A 12,005-nucleotide genomic window follows, 5' to 3' on the forward strand; every position below is an offset into this window, starting at 1 on the left:
GTTTTGGTCTTCAAAGGTAACCCATGCTATACAAAACCTATTTTCCACTTGCTATTGATGATTCTTAACTTCTATTGATGATTCGTGATGTTGTGAGTGAATCTATGTATGATCTTGTGATAATGCATGTTTAGAGCTTGTATTTAGGGTTCTTGAATGCCTTTCTTTGAGCTATTCTTGAGTTCAAGTCATATCTTGGTGGTGTGTGAGGTTTTGGCTGTTTTGGACTTAAAATTGACCTTGGAGATGAATTTCCCCGAAGAAAAAATGGTAGTACAGAGATGTACCCCGCGGACAGAACGGCGGGCAGTGGCCTACCCACCGCGTCACCCGCGGGGAACGCAGACTCGTGGGATGGTACCCCGCGGGCAGGACCACGGGTGGTGGCCTACCCGTGGCCCCACCCGCGGGGAACATGTATGGTGTTGCGGGGAGTTGTTTTCCCTGTGGTTCTTTCCTTTGGTGATTGATGTTTTGACCTCCCGTTGTTGGATTATCGAGCTTTTGTGAGTCTTCTTGTTGTTTCGTATGTCTAGAACGATGTTTCAGGAATCCATGTTTGGATTTGGTGCCTTGAATCGTGCTAAGGGTCCAACTTGTGATTCGTTGGACTAATATGAGTCTTGAAGGTTCGTTGGAGCCATTTTGGTTTACCAGTTTGATGAGCATGCTTGTTTGATGTTGTTATGCTAGTATGTATGGTTTGTCCATTCCTTTTGATGATTGTCAACTTGGGTTGCCAATCATGTTGGTATTGGATTGAAGTCCATTGTTGTTGTTGAGTATTCATTTCGTGTCTTTCATTGAAACCTCTTGATTGAATCCCTTGATGTGATCTTGTATAAATGTGGCACTTTATTGATCATTCCGTGATTAAGCTATGATTCGGTCCACTATGATTCGGGTCATTGAGATGACTCTTTGATGTATGCTTCGGTTTGGCTATGTCCCATGTGGACTCGGAACTTGGAACTTGAATGTGAACTTATCATTATATGATTGTTGTATTTCCTGCTTATGAGCATGTCTATGATGAACTCTACCTTGTGAACGGTAGGTTGCATATAGAGTTGTGGTTGTCACTTGTTGATTGTGGTCTCTATTGCTTTGTTGAGGTTGTTGGTCTTGATCTTTACTGAGAGCGTGATATGTTTATTGTTGTCTCATCTCTTGGTTTAAAATGCAATATACTGTACTCCTCAGTTTCAAATGGTTTTGTCTATATCTATGTATATATATTTATACTTAACGCGTATTGGTGGGTTACCAGCATTATTCACTGACCTGGTGTTATCCCTATCTATTTATAGGTGTCTGAGTAGCTTTGGAGAGTGCACTAGTGGGCCGTAGTAGCCTAGTGTAGCTCCTTATGCTTTTCTAGTTGTTTATGGCCTGTGAGCCTAGTTAGTTTAACTGTTAGCTGCTGTGGTTTGTTTAGTAGTTTGCCTGTGCACCTATGTTTGATATAGGTGTGGCATAGCACCTCCGTGTTTAGACGTTTCTTCCATTGTTTAATGATTAATGTTTGGATTTTTTATCTCTTATTTAAGCTTTTAAATGCTGGTAAAAATCGGGCGTGTTGCAGTTGGTATCAGAGCCTAGGTTTGAGCTTAGGATGTTAAGAGTTGGACTTTAAGAACCTAGATTGGAACCTATGTTAGTGCTTGTGAGTGTAAGACCTTATGAAGTTAAGCTCGGAACCTAAGTGTTTAAGTACCTAAGTCTAAGGAACCTTAGGACGCGCGGTGAGGTTGCGAGTTCTCTTATCGTTTTCTGTTGTGCTTCTTGTGCGTTGTTTTTCTTTCTACTTTGGATCTTTTAAGTTAAGGCACCGGGTAAGGGTGCGGGCTCTAAGTTTCCTCCCGTTATCGTGTTGTTTCTGTAGAAGTCAAGGATGGCACCATTGTGACGTCGTGCAAGGTCTTCAGAAGCGGCCACCAACGAACAGCTAGCTCAAAGCCTGCATCAACTGACACAAATCACCCAAACGCTGAGCTACGCCCTCCTCAACAACAACCACCCTCCTCAGAATTGGAATCGGGACGTAATACGCCAAGTCTCAAGTCTCTGTCCCCCGATCTTCGCCGGTGAAGAAGATCCCGCGGTGCTGGAAGAGTAGATCCGAATGTTTGACAAGATCTTCGAAGCAGTGGTTTGCCCGGAGGATCACCAAGTAGATTTGGCTACATTCTATCTTAGGCAAGAAGCGGACTTGTGGTGGATGCTTGAAAGGCCAGCTTGTAGACAAGATTCGGAGTTCAGTTGAGAAAACTTGAAGGATAAGCTACGTGAGCGGTTCTATCCCGCTCATGTCAAGGCGACAAAGTACGCGGAATTTCTCCACCTGAAGCAAGTACCCTTTTCGGTAATGGAGTACCACAAGAAGTTTTTGGAGTTAGCCCGTTTCGTCTCAGTTTTGGTACCTATCAAGGAGAGTAAAGTTGAGAAGTTTGTGGCCGGACTCAGCTTCGAGGCTAGGAACTCCTTGACTGTGTCGAAGCCCAAGACTCTCAACGAGGCCTACCTTTGTGCAGCCGATCTCTACCGGGTGCAGCAAGTTCAGAAAGAGATCTGGGAGAACCGTAAGAGGGGTTATGAAACAAGTGTTGCACCTGTGGTTATGAGTTTGTCAGTTACCGGTGCTGAATCAACAAGAAGTCTACAAAGAGACGGCTCTAGGAGGGGTAAGACTCCCCAGCCAATCCAGAACAACAAGCTAGGCTAAGGGAAGGCGCTCCGTTTGCAAGAAGTGTGGAAGTGGCCACCCCGGCGTGGACTGTCTTGGAAAGCCGGTGGAGTGCTTTGCTTGTGGAAAGAAAGGTCATCGGTCCTTTGAGTGCAGGCCTAAGAGGAAGACTTCAGCAAGCCCGAAACCAGTTGGTAGTGTGAGACCCCAGTCGGGAAGTAAGCTTCGAAGCGGAATCAACGGTGGACAAAGTGGAAGAAGCAGTCAGGACCCTGTGCGAAGTCGAGACCTTGGCGAGGCAAGATCCATAGTCGTGAGTCAGACGCAAGTTGAACCCGATGAAGTAAATGCTTGTACCTCTTTGTTGCGCCCTTTTTGCCTTTGTGCTCTTCCTTGCGTGCTAGCTTCGGTGTTAAGTGTTAAGACCTTAGCTTCGGGTTTAGCTAGTTTAAGGGTCAGCTCTGACCTTGGTTTTTGTTGGAAGGGTTCGGTAGTGCTTCGTCATGAGAGTGTCCCTCGAAAGTTGTAAAGTTGGTTGTTCTATCAGCACATGAAGGAAGTCCGATAAAGATCTTCGTTTGAAGTCGTGCCAGAATTGAAGAAGAGATCTGTCAGTTGGTCAAAAAGGTTGTAACTAGTTCGTCTAGTAGAAGGGATCGCCTGAAGTCGGGAACCTTTAACCCTCTTTAATCCATTTTTCCCTCTTTTTTAGTCGAACCAACCATCCTTCTTGCCGAGAAACCCTCGTTGTTCTTCCCAAACCTTGTTCGTGCCTTCTTCTTTAGCTGTTTCCGTGCAAGGTGTCAACCTTGACTTCCTAAGTTGTAGCCTTGTTTACATTTCTTCTCTTCTTAACCAATGTGATCTTCGAGTTTTCAAACCTTAAACCCTTCACTCTAATCTTTTCCGTTGAACTGAATCTCTTCTTTTGAGCCTTCTTTCCCCTGAGTTACCTTCCTCCTTTGTTACCGTTCCTGTTTTGGACCTTTCATCCTGACCGAAAGATTTGAAGTTTTCAAGCGTTGCTTTGTAGAGAGTTGTGGGTTGTGTGTTAATGCAAGTGTTAAGTTGGCAGCCTACATCAAGTTAGCCCAAGAGCTATGGAGAAGGACATCCTGCTCGTGTTTTGGAGCTAGGAGTAGTAGCCTTTGTCTGGAAGTGATGGATCAAGTTCAAGCGGATGCCGAGATCAAGTTGTGCAGTGTGTGTACCTTGCTTCCTTTGGTTGAAGAAGTTAGTGGTGATCAGTTGAAGGCGCTATCCTTGTTCTTCAATCTCGGGTAATCTAGCTTTAGAGTCCTCTTGGTGTCAGTTTTAGTTGTAGGTTGTGCCTTAGCTAAGATGTCTAGATCTGGGTAGATCGGTGGTTAGTAATAAGCAAGTAGTTAAGTTTAAGGTAGAATTAGTTTTTCCTTCCGGTAAATCTTTTACCTATCACCTTATCTTTCTTTCTTGACTTACCTTTGTCAACCCTCAACCTATTTCTAAGCTTATCAATCTTATCACCTTAAATTGAAACCTCGATTTCCCTAGATTTGGTTAGTTGGTGGACAACTTTGTGCTTAAAATCTCTTGTTTGCCATTCTTTATCAATCTTGTCACATGTTGTTCAAACCGTTAGCCTTTTGTTAAACCTCGTTGTGCCCAAGCTTCGGGGACGAAGCTTTTTGTTCGGGGGAGAGGGTGTGACACCCCAAAAATCCGACTCCTTAATTAGGATTAATTGAAGAATTAATCCTAATTTCCTTGATGAATTCCTTTCCTAAAATCCTGAAATTTAATAGTCAAGAGACTAGAGGTTGACTAATTCCTTAGTCAACCATGAGTACCTTATGCTTTGTGCTTTGTACCTAGCCTTTTGTCTTCCTAGCCTTTTAGTAAGGGTAAACTTGTCCTTTCACATATGATTGGTGTTTAAGCTTGCCCTAGCAAGACACACATTTCATTCATAATCTTCTAGCCAATCTCCTAAACATTCCACCTTCTCTCTAAGAAATCTTGGCTTACTCTCCAAGCTAAAAGAAGATGTTCCTAGCCTTGCAATGATTCAATCCAAGATCCCACCTTTCTACAGCGGGCAGTCGCCTACCCACCGCGTCACCCGCGGGGAACGCAGACTCGTGAGATGGTACCCCGCGGGCAGGACCACGGGTGGTGGCCTACCCGTGGCCCCACCCGCGGGGAACATGTATGGTGTTGCGGGGAGTTATTTTCCCCTTGGTTCTTTCCTTTGGTGATTGATGTTTTGACCTCCCGTTGTTGGATTATCGAGCTTTTGTGAGTCTTCTTGATGTTTCGTATGTCTAGAACGATGTTTTAGGAATCCATGTTAGGATTTCGTGTCTTGAATCGTGCTAAGGGTCCAACCTTGTGATTCGTTGGACTAATATGAGTCTTGAAGGTTCGTTGGAGCCATTTTGGTTTACCCGTTTGATGAGCATGCTAGTTTGATGTTGTTATGCTAGTATGTATGGTTTGTCCATTCCTTTTGAGGATTGGCAACTTGGGTTGCCAATCATGTTGGTATTGGATTGAAGTCCATTGTTGTTGTTGAGTATTCGTTTCATGTCTTTCATTGAAACCTCTTGATTGAATCCCTTGATGTGATCTTGTACAAATGTGGCACTTTATTGATCATTCCGTGATTAAGCTATTGTTGAGCTTATCCGTTGTTGTACACACCTTGTGTGGAATCTATACTTTTTTGTATCTCTAGATTCCGTGTGTATTGACTCTTGTTGAGATGTTGGATTTGGATGTGATGAGATAATTGAATTGGTAAAGTGGACAGTGTGGGGACTTATGTGTGAATTGATCCGGTAGTGGGTTTAAATCTCCGGATTGCCATTTGGATACTTATGGCTTGTGGGTAACTTGGGAAACTTAACCTCGTTGCCAGAGATAGTAACTAACCTGTTGAGCTTAGAATCTCAATAGGGGGTGTATACACTTAAAGTTGCTAGATCTGTTTCCATTGGGCTGCGGTCCTAGTCATTGCGATGACTCTATGGTATGTGATAGATGATTTGGAGTCCTTCACACTGGTCCACTATGATTCGGGTCATTGAGATGACTCTTTGATGTATGCTTCGGTTTGGCTATGTCCCATGTAGACTTGGAACTTGGAACTTGAATGTGAACTTATCATTATATGATTGTTGTATTTCCTGCTTATGAGCATGTCTATGATGAACTCTACCTTGTGAATGGTAGGTTGCATCTAGAGTTGTGGTTGTCACTTGTTGATTGTGGTCTCTATTTCTTTGTTGAGGTGGTTGGTCTTGATCTTTACTGAGAGCGTGATATGTTTATTGTTGTCTCATCTCTTGGTTTCAAATGCTATATACTGTACTCCTCAGTTTCAAATGGTTTTGACTATATCTATGTATATATATTGATACTTAACGCGTATTGGTGGGTTACCAGCATTATTTGCTGACCGGATGTTATCCCTATCTCTTTACAGGTGTTTGAGTAGCTTTGGAGAGCGCGCTAATGGGCCGTAGTAGCCTAGTGTAGCTCCTTATGCTTTTCTAGTCGTTTATGGCCTGTGAGCCTAGTTAGTTTAACCGTTAGCTGCTGTGGTTTGTTTAGTAGTTTGCCTGTGCACCTATGTTTGATATAGGTGTGGCATAGCACCTCCGTGTTTAGACGTTGCTTCCGTTGTTGAATGATTAATGTTTGGATTGTTTATCTCTTATTTAAGCTTTTAAATGTTGGTAAAAATCGGGGGTGTTACAATACGCTTTGTTGAGGCAGGAACTAGCGGTGCCTCCTCTAGATCCGACCAATTTCCAACCTCTACTGCAGCAGCTAATGAAGACTGATTTGTATAGATAAGTTACGTATGTTGTAGATATATGCATATGCATATGTGTGTTCTGCAAGGGAGAGGGAGAGTGAAGGAAGCATACATTTTCTGTGGATGAATAGGAAATAGATGCCACTAAGAGTAGCTTAATTGGAATTGAAGTTGTTGTAATCCAACTGCTATGAAATTGAAGTAAATTGCTGAAAGAACTAATGCCCGCAGTAATGAGTGTGTGTTTGCCTCTTTTTTGAAAGAAATATGAGAACTATATATATATATATATATATATATATATATATATATATATATATATATATATATAGATAGATAGATATATATATATATATATATATATATATATATATATATATATATATATATATTCTCGTGGACTGAAAAAGTCAGTGAATTCAAAATCATCTCTGATGCGGCCCTGACTGCCTACATAATTGTGAAGAAAGAAAATATGTACGTAATTGGTCGTAGCAACCATTCAAATACTTAGCTTCTATATGGACATATGACAAATTTTGGAAGTAGGTCCAGTTGGGGCTCCAAAAGAGTAATACGGAGTATTACTTATCCCTTTTTATATAGATTTCTACAATCAAGTATACTATATAATTTTCACCAATTTAAGTTGTATATTCCTCGACAATTTTTATAAACCCTTGAACCTCATGAACATATTCAAGTGTATTGCGTTTTGTATAAATCAAACTCCGATCCATATGTCCTATATATTGTCGCACAACATTTAAGATATGATAAATGAGTTAGTTTATTGAGTTATAACTTAAAAGGCTCAAGTTCAAGCTTTAACTAAATAATTTTAAATTTAAAATACTACCTAGAACTAATCTATACTATATATAAAAACAAAATCCTGAAATTTTAACTTCCCATCCAATTCCTAAAAAATCTCTCTTCCGAATAAAATATATTAATTTCTACTTTCCCATTCGTACAATAATTCTGCGTTAAAATACTATTCTAATATTATAAAATAGTGTAATACAATCTATACTTTCTATACTATATATAAAAACAAAATCCTGGAATTTTAACTTCCCGCCCAATTCCTAAAAAATCTCTCTTCCTAATAAAATATATTGATTTCTACGTTCCCATTCGTACAATAATTCTGTGCTAAAATTCTATTCTAATATTATAAAATAGTGTAATACAATCTATACTATATAAAAAAAAAACAAAATCCAGGAATTTTAACTTCCCGCTCAATTTCTAAAAAATTTCTCTTTCTAATAAAATATATTGATTTCTACTTTCCCATTCGTACAATAATTCTGTGTTAAAATTCTATTCTAATATTATAAAATAGTGTAATACAATCTATACTATATATAAAAATAAAATCCTGGAATTTTAACTTCCCGCTCAATTCCTAAAAATTTCTCTTCCTAATAAAATATATTGATTTCTACTTTCCCATTCGTTACAATAATTCTGCGTTAAAATTCTATTCTAATATTATAAAATAGTGTAATACAATCTATACTATATATAAAAACAAAATCCTAGAATTTTAACTTCCCGCTCAATTCCTAAAAAATTTCTCTTCCTAATAAAATATATTGATTTCTACTTTCCCATTCGTACAATAATTCTGTGTTAAAATTCTATTCTAATATTATAAAATAGTGTAATACAATCTATACTATATATAAAAACAAAATTCTGAAATTTTAACTTTACGCCATATTCCTAAAAAATCTCTCTTCCTAATAAAATATATTGATTTCTACTTTTCCATTGGTACAATAATTCTGCGTTAAAATTCTATTCTAATATTATAAAATAGTGTAATACAATCTATACTATATATAAAAACAAATCATGGAATTTTAACTTTCCGCCCAATTCCTAAAAAATCTCTCTTCCTAATAAAATATATTGATTTCTACTTTCTCATTCGTACAATAATTTTGCATTAAAATTCTATTCTAATATTATAAAATAGTGTAATAGAATCTATACTATATAAAAAAAAAAACAAAGAAAAAACAAAAAAAAAAAACAAAATCCTGGAATTTTACCTTCCCGCCCAATTCCTAAAAAATCTCTCTTCCTAATAAAATATATTGATTTCTACTTTTTCATTCGTACAATAATTCTGCGTTAAAATTCTATTCTAATATTATAAAATAGTGTAATACAATCTATACTTTCTATACTATATATAAAAACAAAATTCTGGAATTTTAACTTCCCGCCCAATTCCTAAAAAATCTTTCTTCCTAATAAAATATATTGATTTCTACGTTCCCATTCGTACAATAATTCTGCGTTAAAATTCTATTCTAATATTATAAAATAGTGTAATACAATCTATACTATATATAAAACCAAAATCCTGAAATTTTAACTTTCCGTCCAATTCCTAAAAAATCTCTCTTCCGAATAAAATATATTGATTTCTACTTTCCCATTCGTACAATAATTCTGCGTTAAAATTCTATTCTAATATTATAAAATAGTGTAATACAATCTATACTTTCTATACTATATATAAAAACAAAATCCTGGAATTTTAACTTCCCGCCCAATTCCTAAAAAATCTCTCTTCCTAATAAAATATATTGATTTCTACGTTCCCATTCGTACAATAATTCTGTGTTAAAATTCTATTCTAATATTATAAAATAGTGTAATACAATCTATACTATATATAAAAACAAAATCCTGGAATTTTAACTTTCCGCCCAATTCCTAAAAAATCTCTCTTCCTAATAAAATATATTGATTTCTACTTTTCCATCGGTACAATAATTCTGCGTTAAAATTCTATTCTAATATTATAAAATAGTGTAATAGAATCTATACTATATATAAAAACAAAATCCTAGAATTTTAACTTTCCACCCAATTCCTAAAAAATCTCTCTTCCTAATAAAATATATTGATTTCTACTTTCCCATTCGTACAATAATTTTGCATTAAAATTCTACTCTAATATTATAAAATAGTGTAATAGAATCTATACTATATATAAAAAAACAAAATCCTGGAATTTTTACCTTCTCGCCCAATTCCTAAAAAATCTCTCTTCCTAATAAAATATATTGATTTCTACTTTTCCATTCGTACAACGTTAAAATTCTATTCTTACATTATAAAATAGTGTAATACAATCTATACTATATATAAAATTAAAATCCTGGAATTTTAACTTCCCACCCAATTCCTAAAAAATCTCTCTTTCTAATAAAATATATTGATTTCTACTTTCCCATTCGTACAATAATTCTGCGTTAAAATTCTATTCTTATATTATAAAATAGTGTAATACAATCTATACTATATATAAAAATAAAATCCTGGAATTTTAACTTCCCGCCCAATTCCTAAAAAATCTCTCTTCCTAATAAAATATATTGATTTCTACTTTTCCATTCGTACAATAATTCTGCGTTAAAATTCTTTTCTAATATTATAAAATAGTGTAATACAATCTATACTATCTATACTTCTATACTATATATAAAAACAAAATCCTGGAATTTTAACTTTCCGCCCAATTCCTAAAAAATCTCTCTTCCTAATAAAATATATTGATTTCTACTTTCCCATTCGTACAATAATTCTGCGTTAAAATTCTATTCTAATATTATAAAATAGTGTAATACAATCTATACTATCTATACTATATATAAAAACAAAATCCTGAAATTTTAACTTACCGCCCAATTCCTAAAAAATCTCTATTCCTAATAAAATATATTGATTTTTACAATAATTCAGGGTTATAATTTTATTGTAATATTATAAAATTGTGTAATACAATTTCTATTCTAATCTATATTTATTTTATATATCTGTGTTGCAAAAATCGTGTCGCTGGCCGCGCCGAGGAAGGCCGGAATCGGCCTCCTCAGCGGCCGCCTCGCCTGCTGAACCGGCCTTTAATTTTTATTTTTTATTTTTAAAGTTGTAAAGTGTCAAAAGTTCGGCAAGGCATAACTTTTGACTCCGTTGTCCGTTTTGGACAAATGTTTTTTTGAAATCGCGTATTTTTTCGATATCTATCCACCGCAAACTGCCGTAGGCGGTTTGGCCCACCAATTTCTAAAAAAAATACTTTATTAAAGAGTTTCCAAGAAAAAAATATGAGAACCTTATGTTTTATTAATGAATTTTTAAATTTTTTAATTAAACAATTGTCCCGTGCATTATTTAATAATCTTTCTTTATAATTGGTCAAATTATTTAATTATTGTAAATTTGGGAATAATTAATGATGGTAATAGAAATCCTAGAAGAATATAGAATTGAACAATATTTAATTATTGTTATATTATTATTGTGACTAACGGAATACAAGAGTTAATGTCATTTTTGGTCCTAGACTTATTGGGGCATTGACACTTTTCATCCTCCATAATAAAAATTGCCACTTAGTAGCCACTGTTATTGATCGTTGGACAGTTTTGATCCTCTGTCAATGACGCCGTTTGTTGACCGTGAATTAGAAGAGTTTTTCTGTCTTTTTATGTTCTAATCCTTGTATTTCTCCATCCATTGGTCACTGCTACATTCATTTCTTCAAACTGAGGTTATCCGCTTTAGTCCTTTCTAACATTAAGAAACCATCTTCACCCAACTAACAATCACGAATTTTACATTTGACATCAATCTCAAGATAATGGAAACAAGTGCAGTTGGAATAGAAAGGGCGTTAGTCCATGCCTGTGGAAATTTTGTCGAGCATACAACATAACTAGCAAAGTCAGGAATATCACCCAACCCCTCCCCTAACCTTTCTGCATCAACTATAATAGGTATGCCCCTACTCTTTGCCTCCTGCACTACAATCAAAGTAGTCTCATGCAGCCTTCCATCTAAGTAGACAATATTTACTCCAAGCGCTGAAGAAAATTTTGATTTGGGTATGTAGACCCTCAGATATCATGGGTGGATATCCTGGAGTGAAAATGCACGTGCGAGTTTTTTTTTTTTTTTTTGGTTGTCAACAATGACATATGTGAATGGTGAGTTTCCTCCTTTGGACACAAACATAAAAGATGTATCAACACCATCCCTTTCAAGCTCATCAAGTATTCTTTCGCCATGCGAGTCATCAGCAACCTTAGATATGATCATTGGATTCAGACCAAGACGAATTTTATCATCCGGGTTTTATCAAAGCATTGCCAGTGTTACCACCTCCTTGAACCTCAAAGCTGGTGCTCCGAATTTTATCATCCGGGTTGGGGAATGAAGCTACAGCAACCAGGAAGTCAACACCGTCCATTCCAATACCTAAGACAATGCGATTTTTGGGGAGCGGCGGATTCCACATTTTCAGCATGAACCTTCAATGAATTTCAGGTAGAATAACAGAGTAGAGTTTTTGAGGTTGTGCACCAAGTAGTTGTGGTCAGAGAGAGAGAGAGATGGGAAGGATGTTTGTGGTCAATATGGAAGGGAGAACTTACAGGTGCAAATTCTACATCACGCCATCTACAACTACAACTGCTATTTACCATA

Source organism: Ipomoea nil, unplaced genomic scaffold (assembly GCF_001879475.1).
Source record: "Ipomoea nil cultivar Tokyo-kokei standard unplaced genomic scaffold, Asagao_1.1 scaffold2791, whole genome shotgun sequence".
NCBI classification, from domain to species: Eukaryota; Viridiplantae; Streptophyta; class Magnoliopsida; order Solanales; family Convolvulaceae; genus Ipomoea; species Ipomoea nil.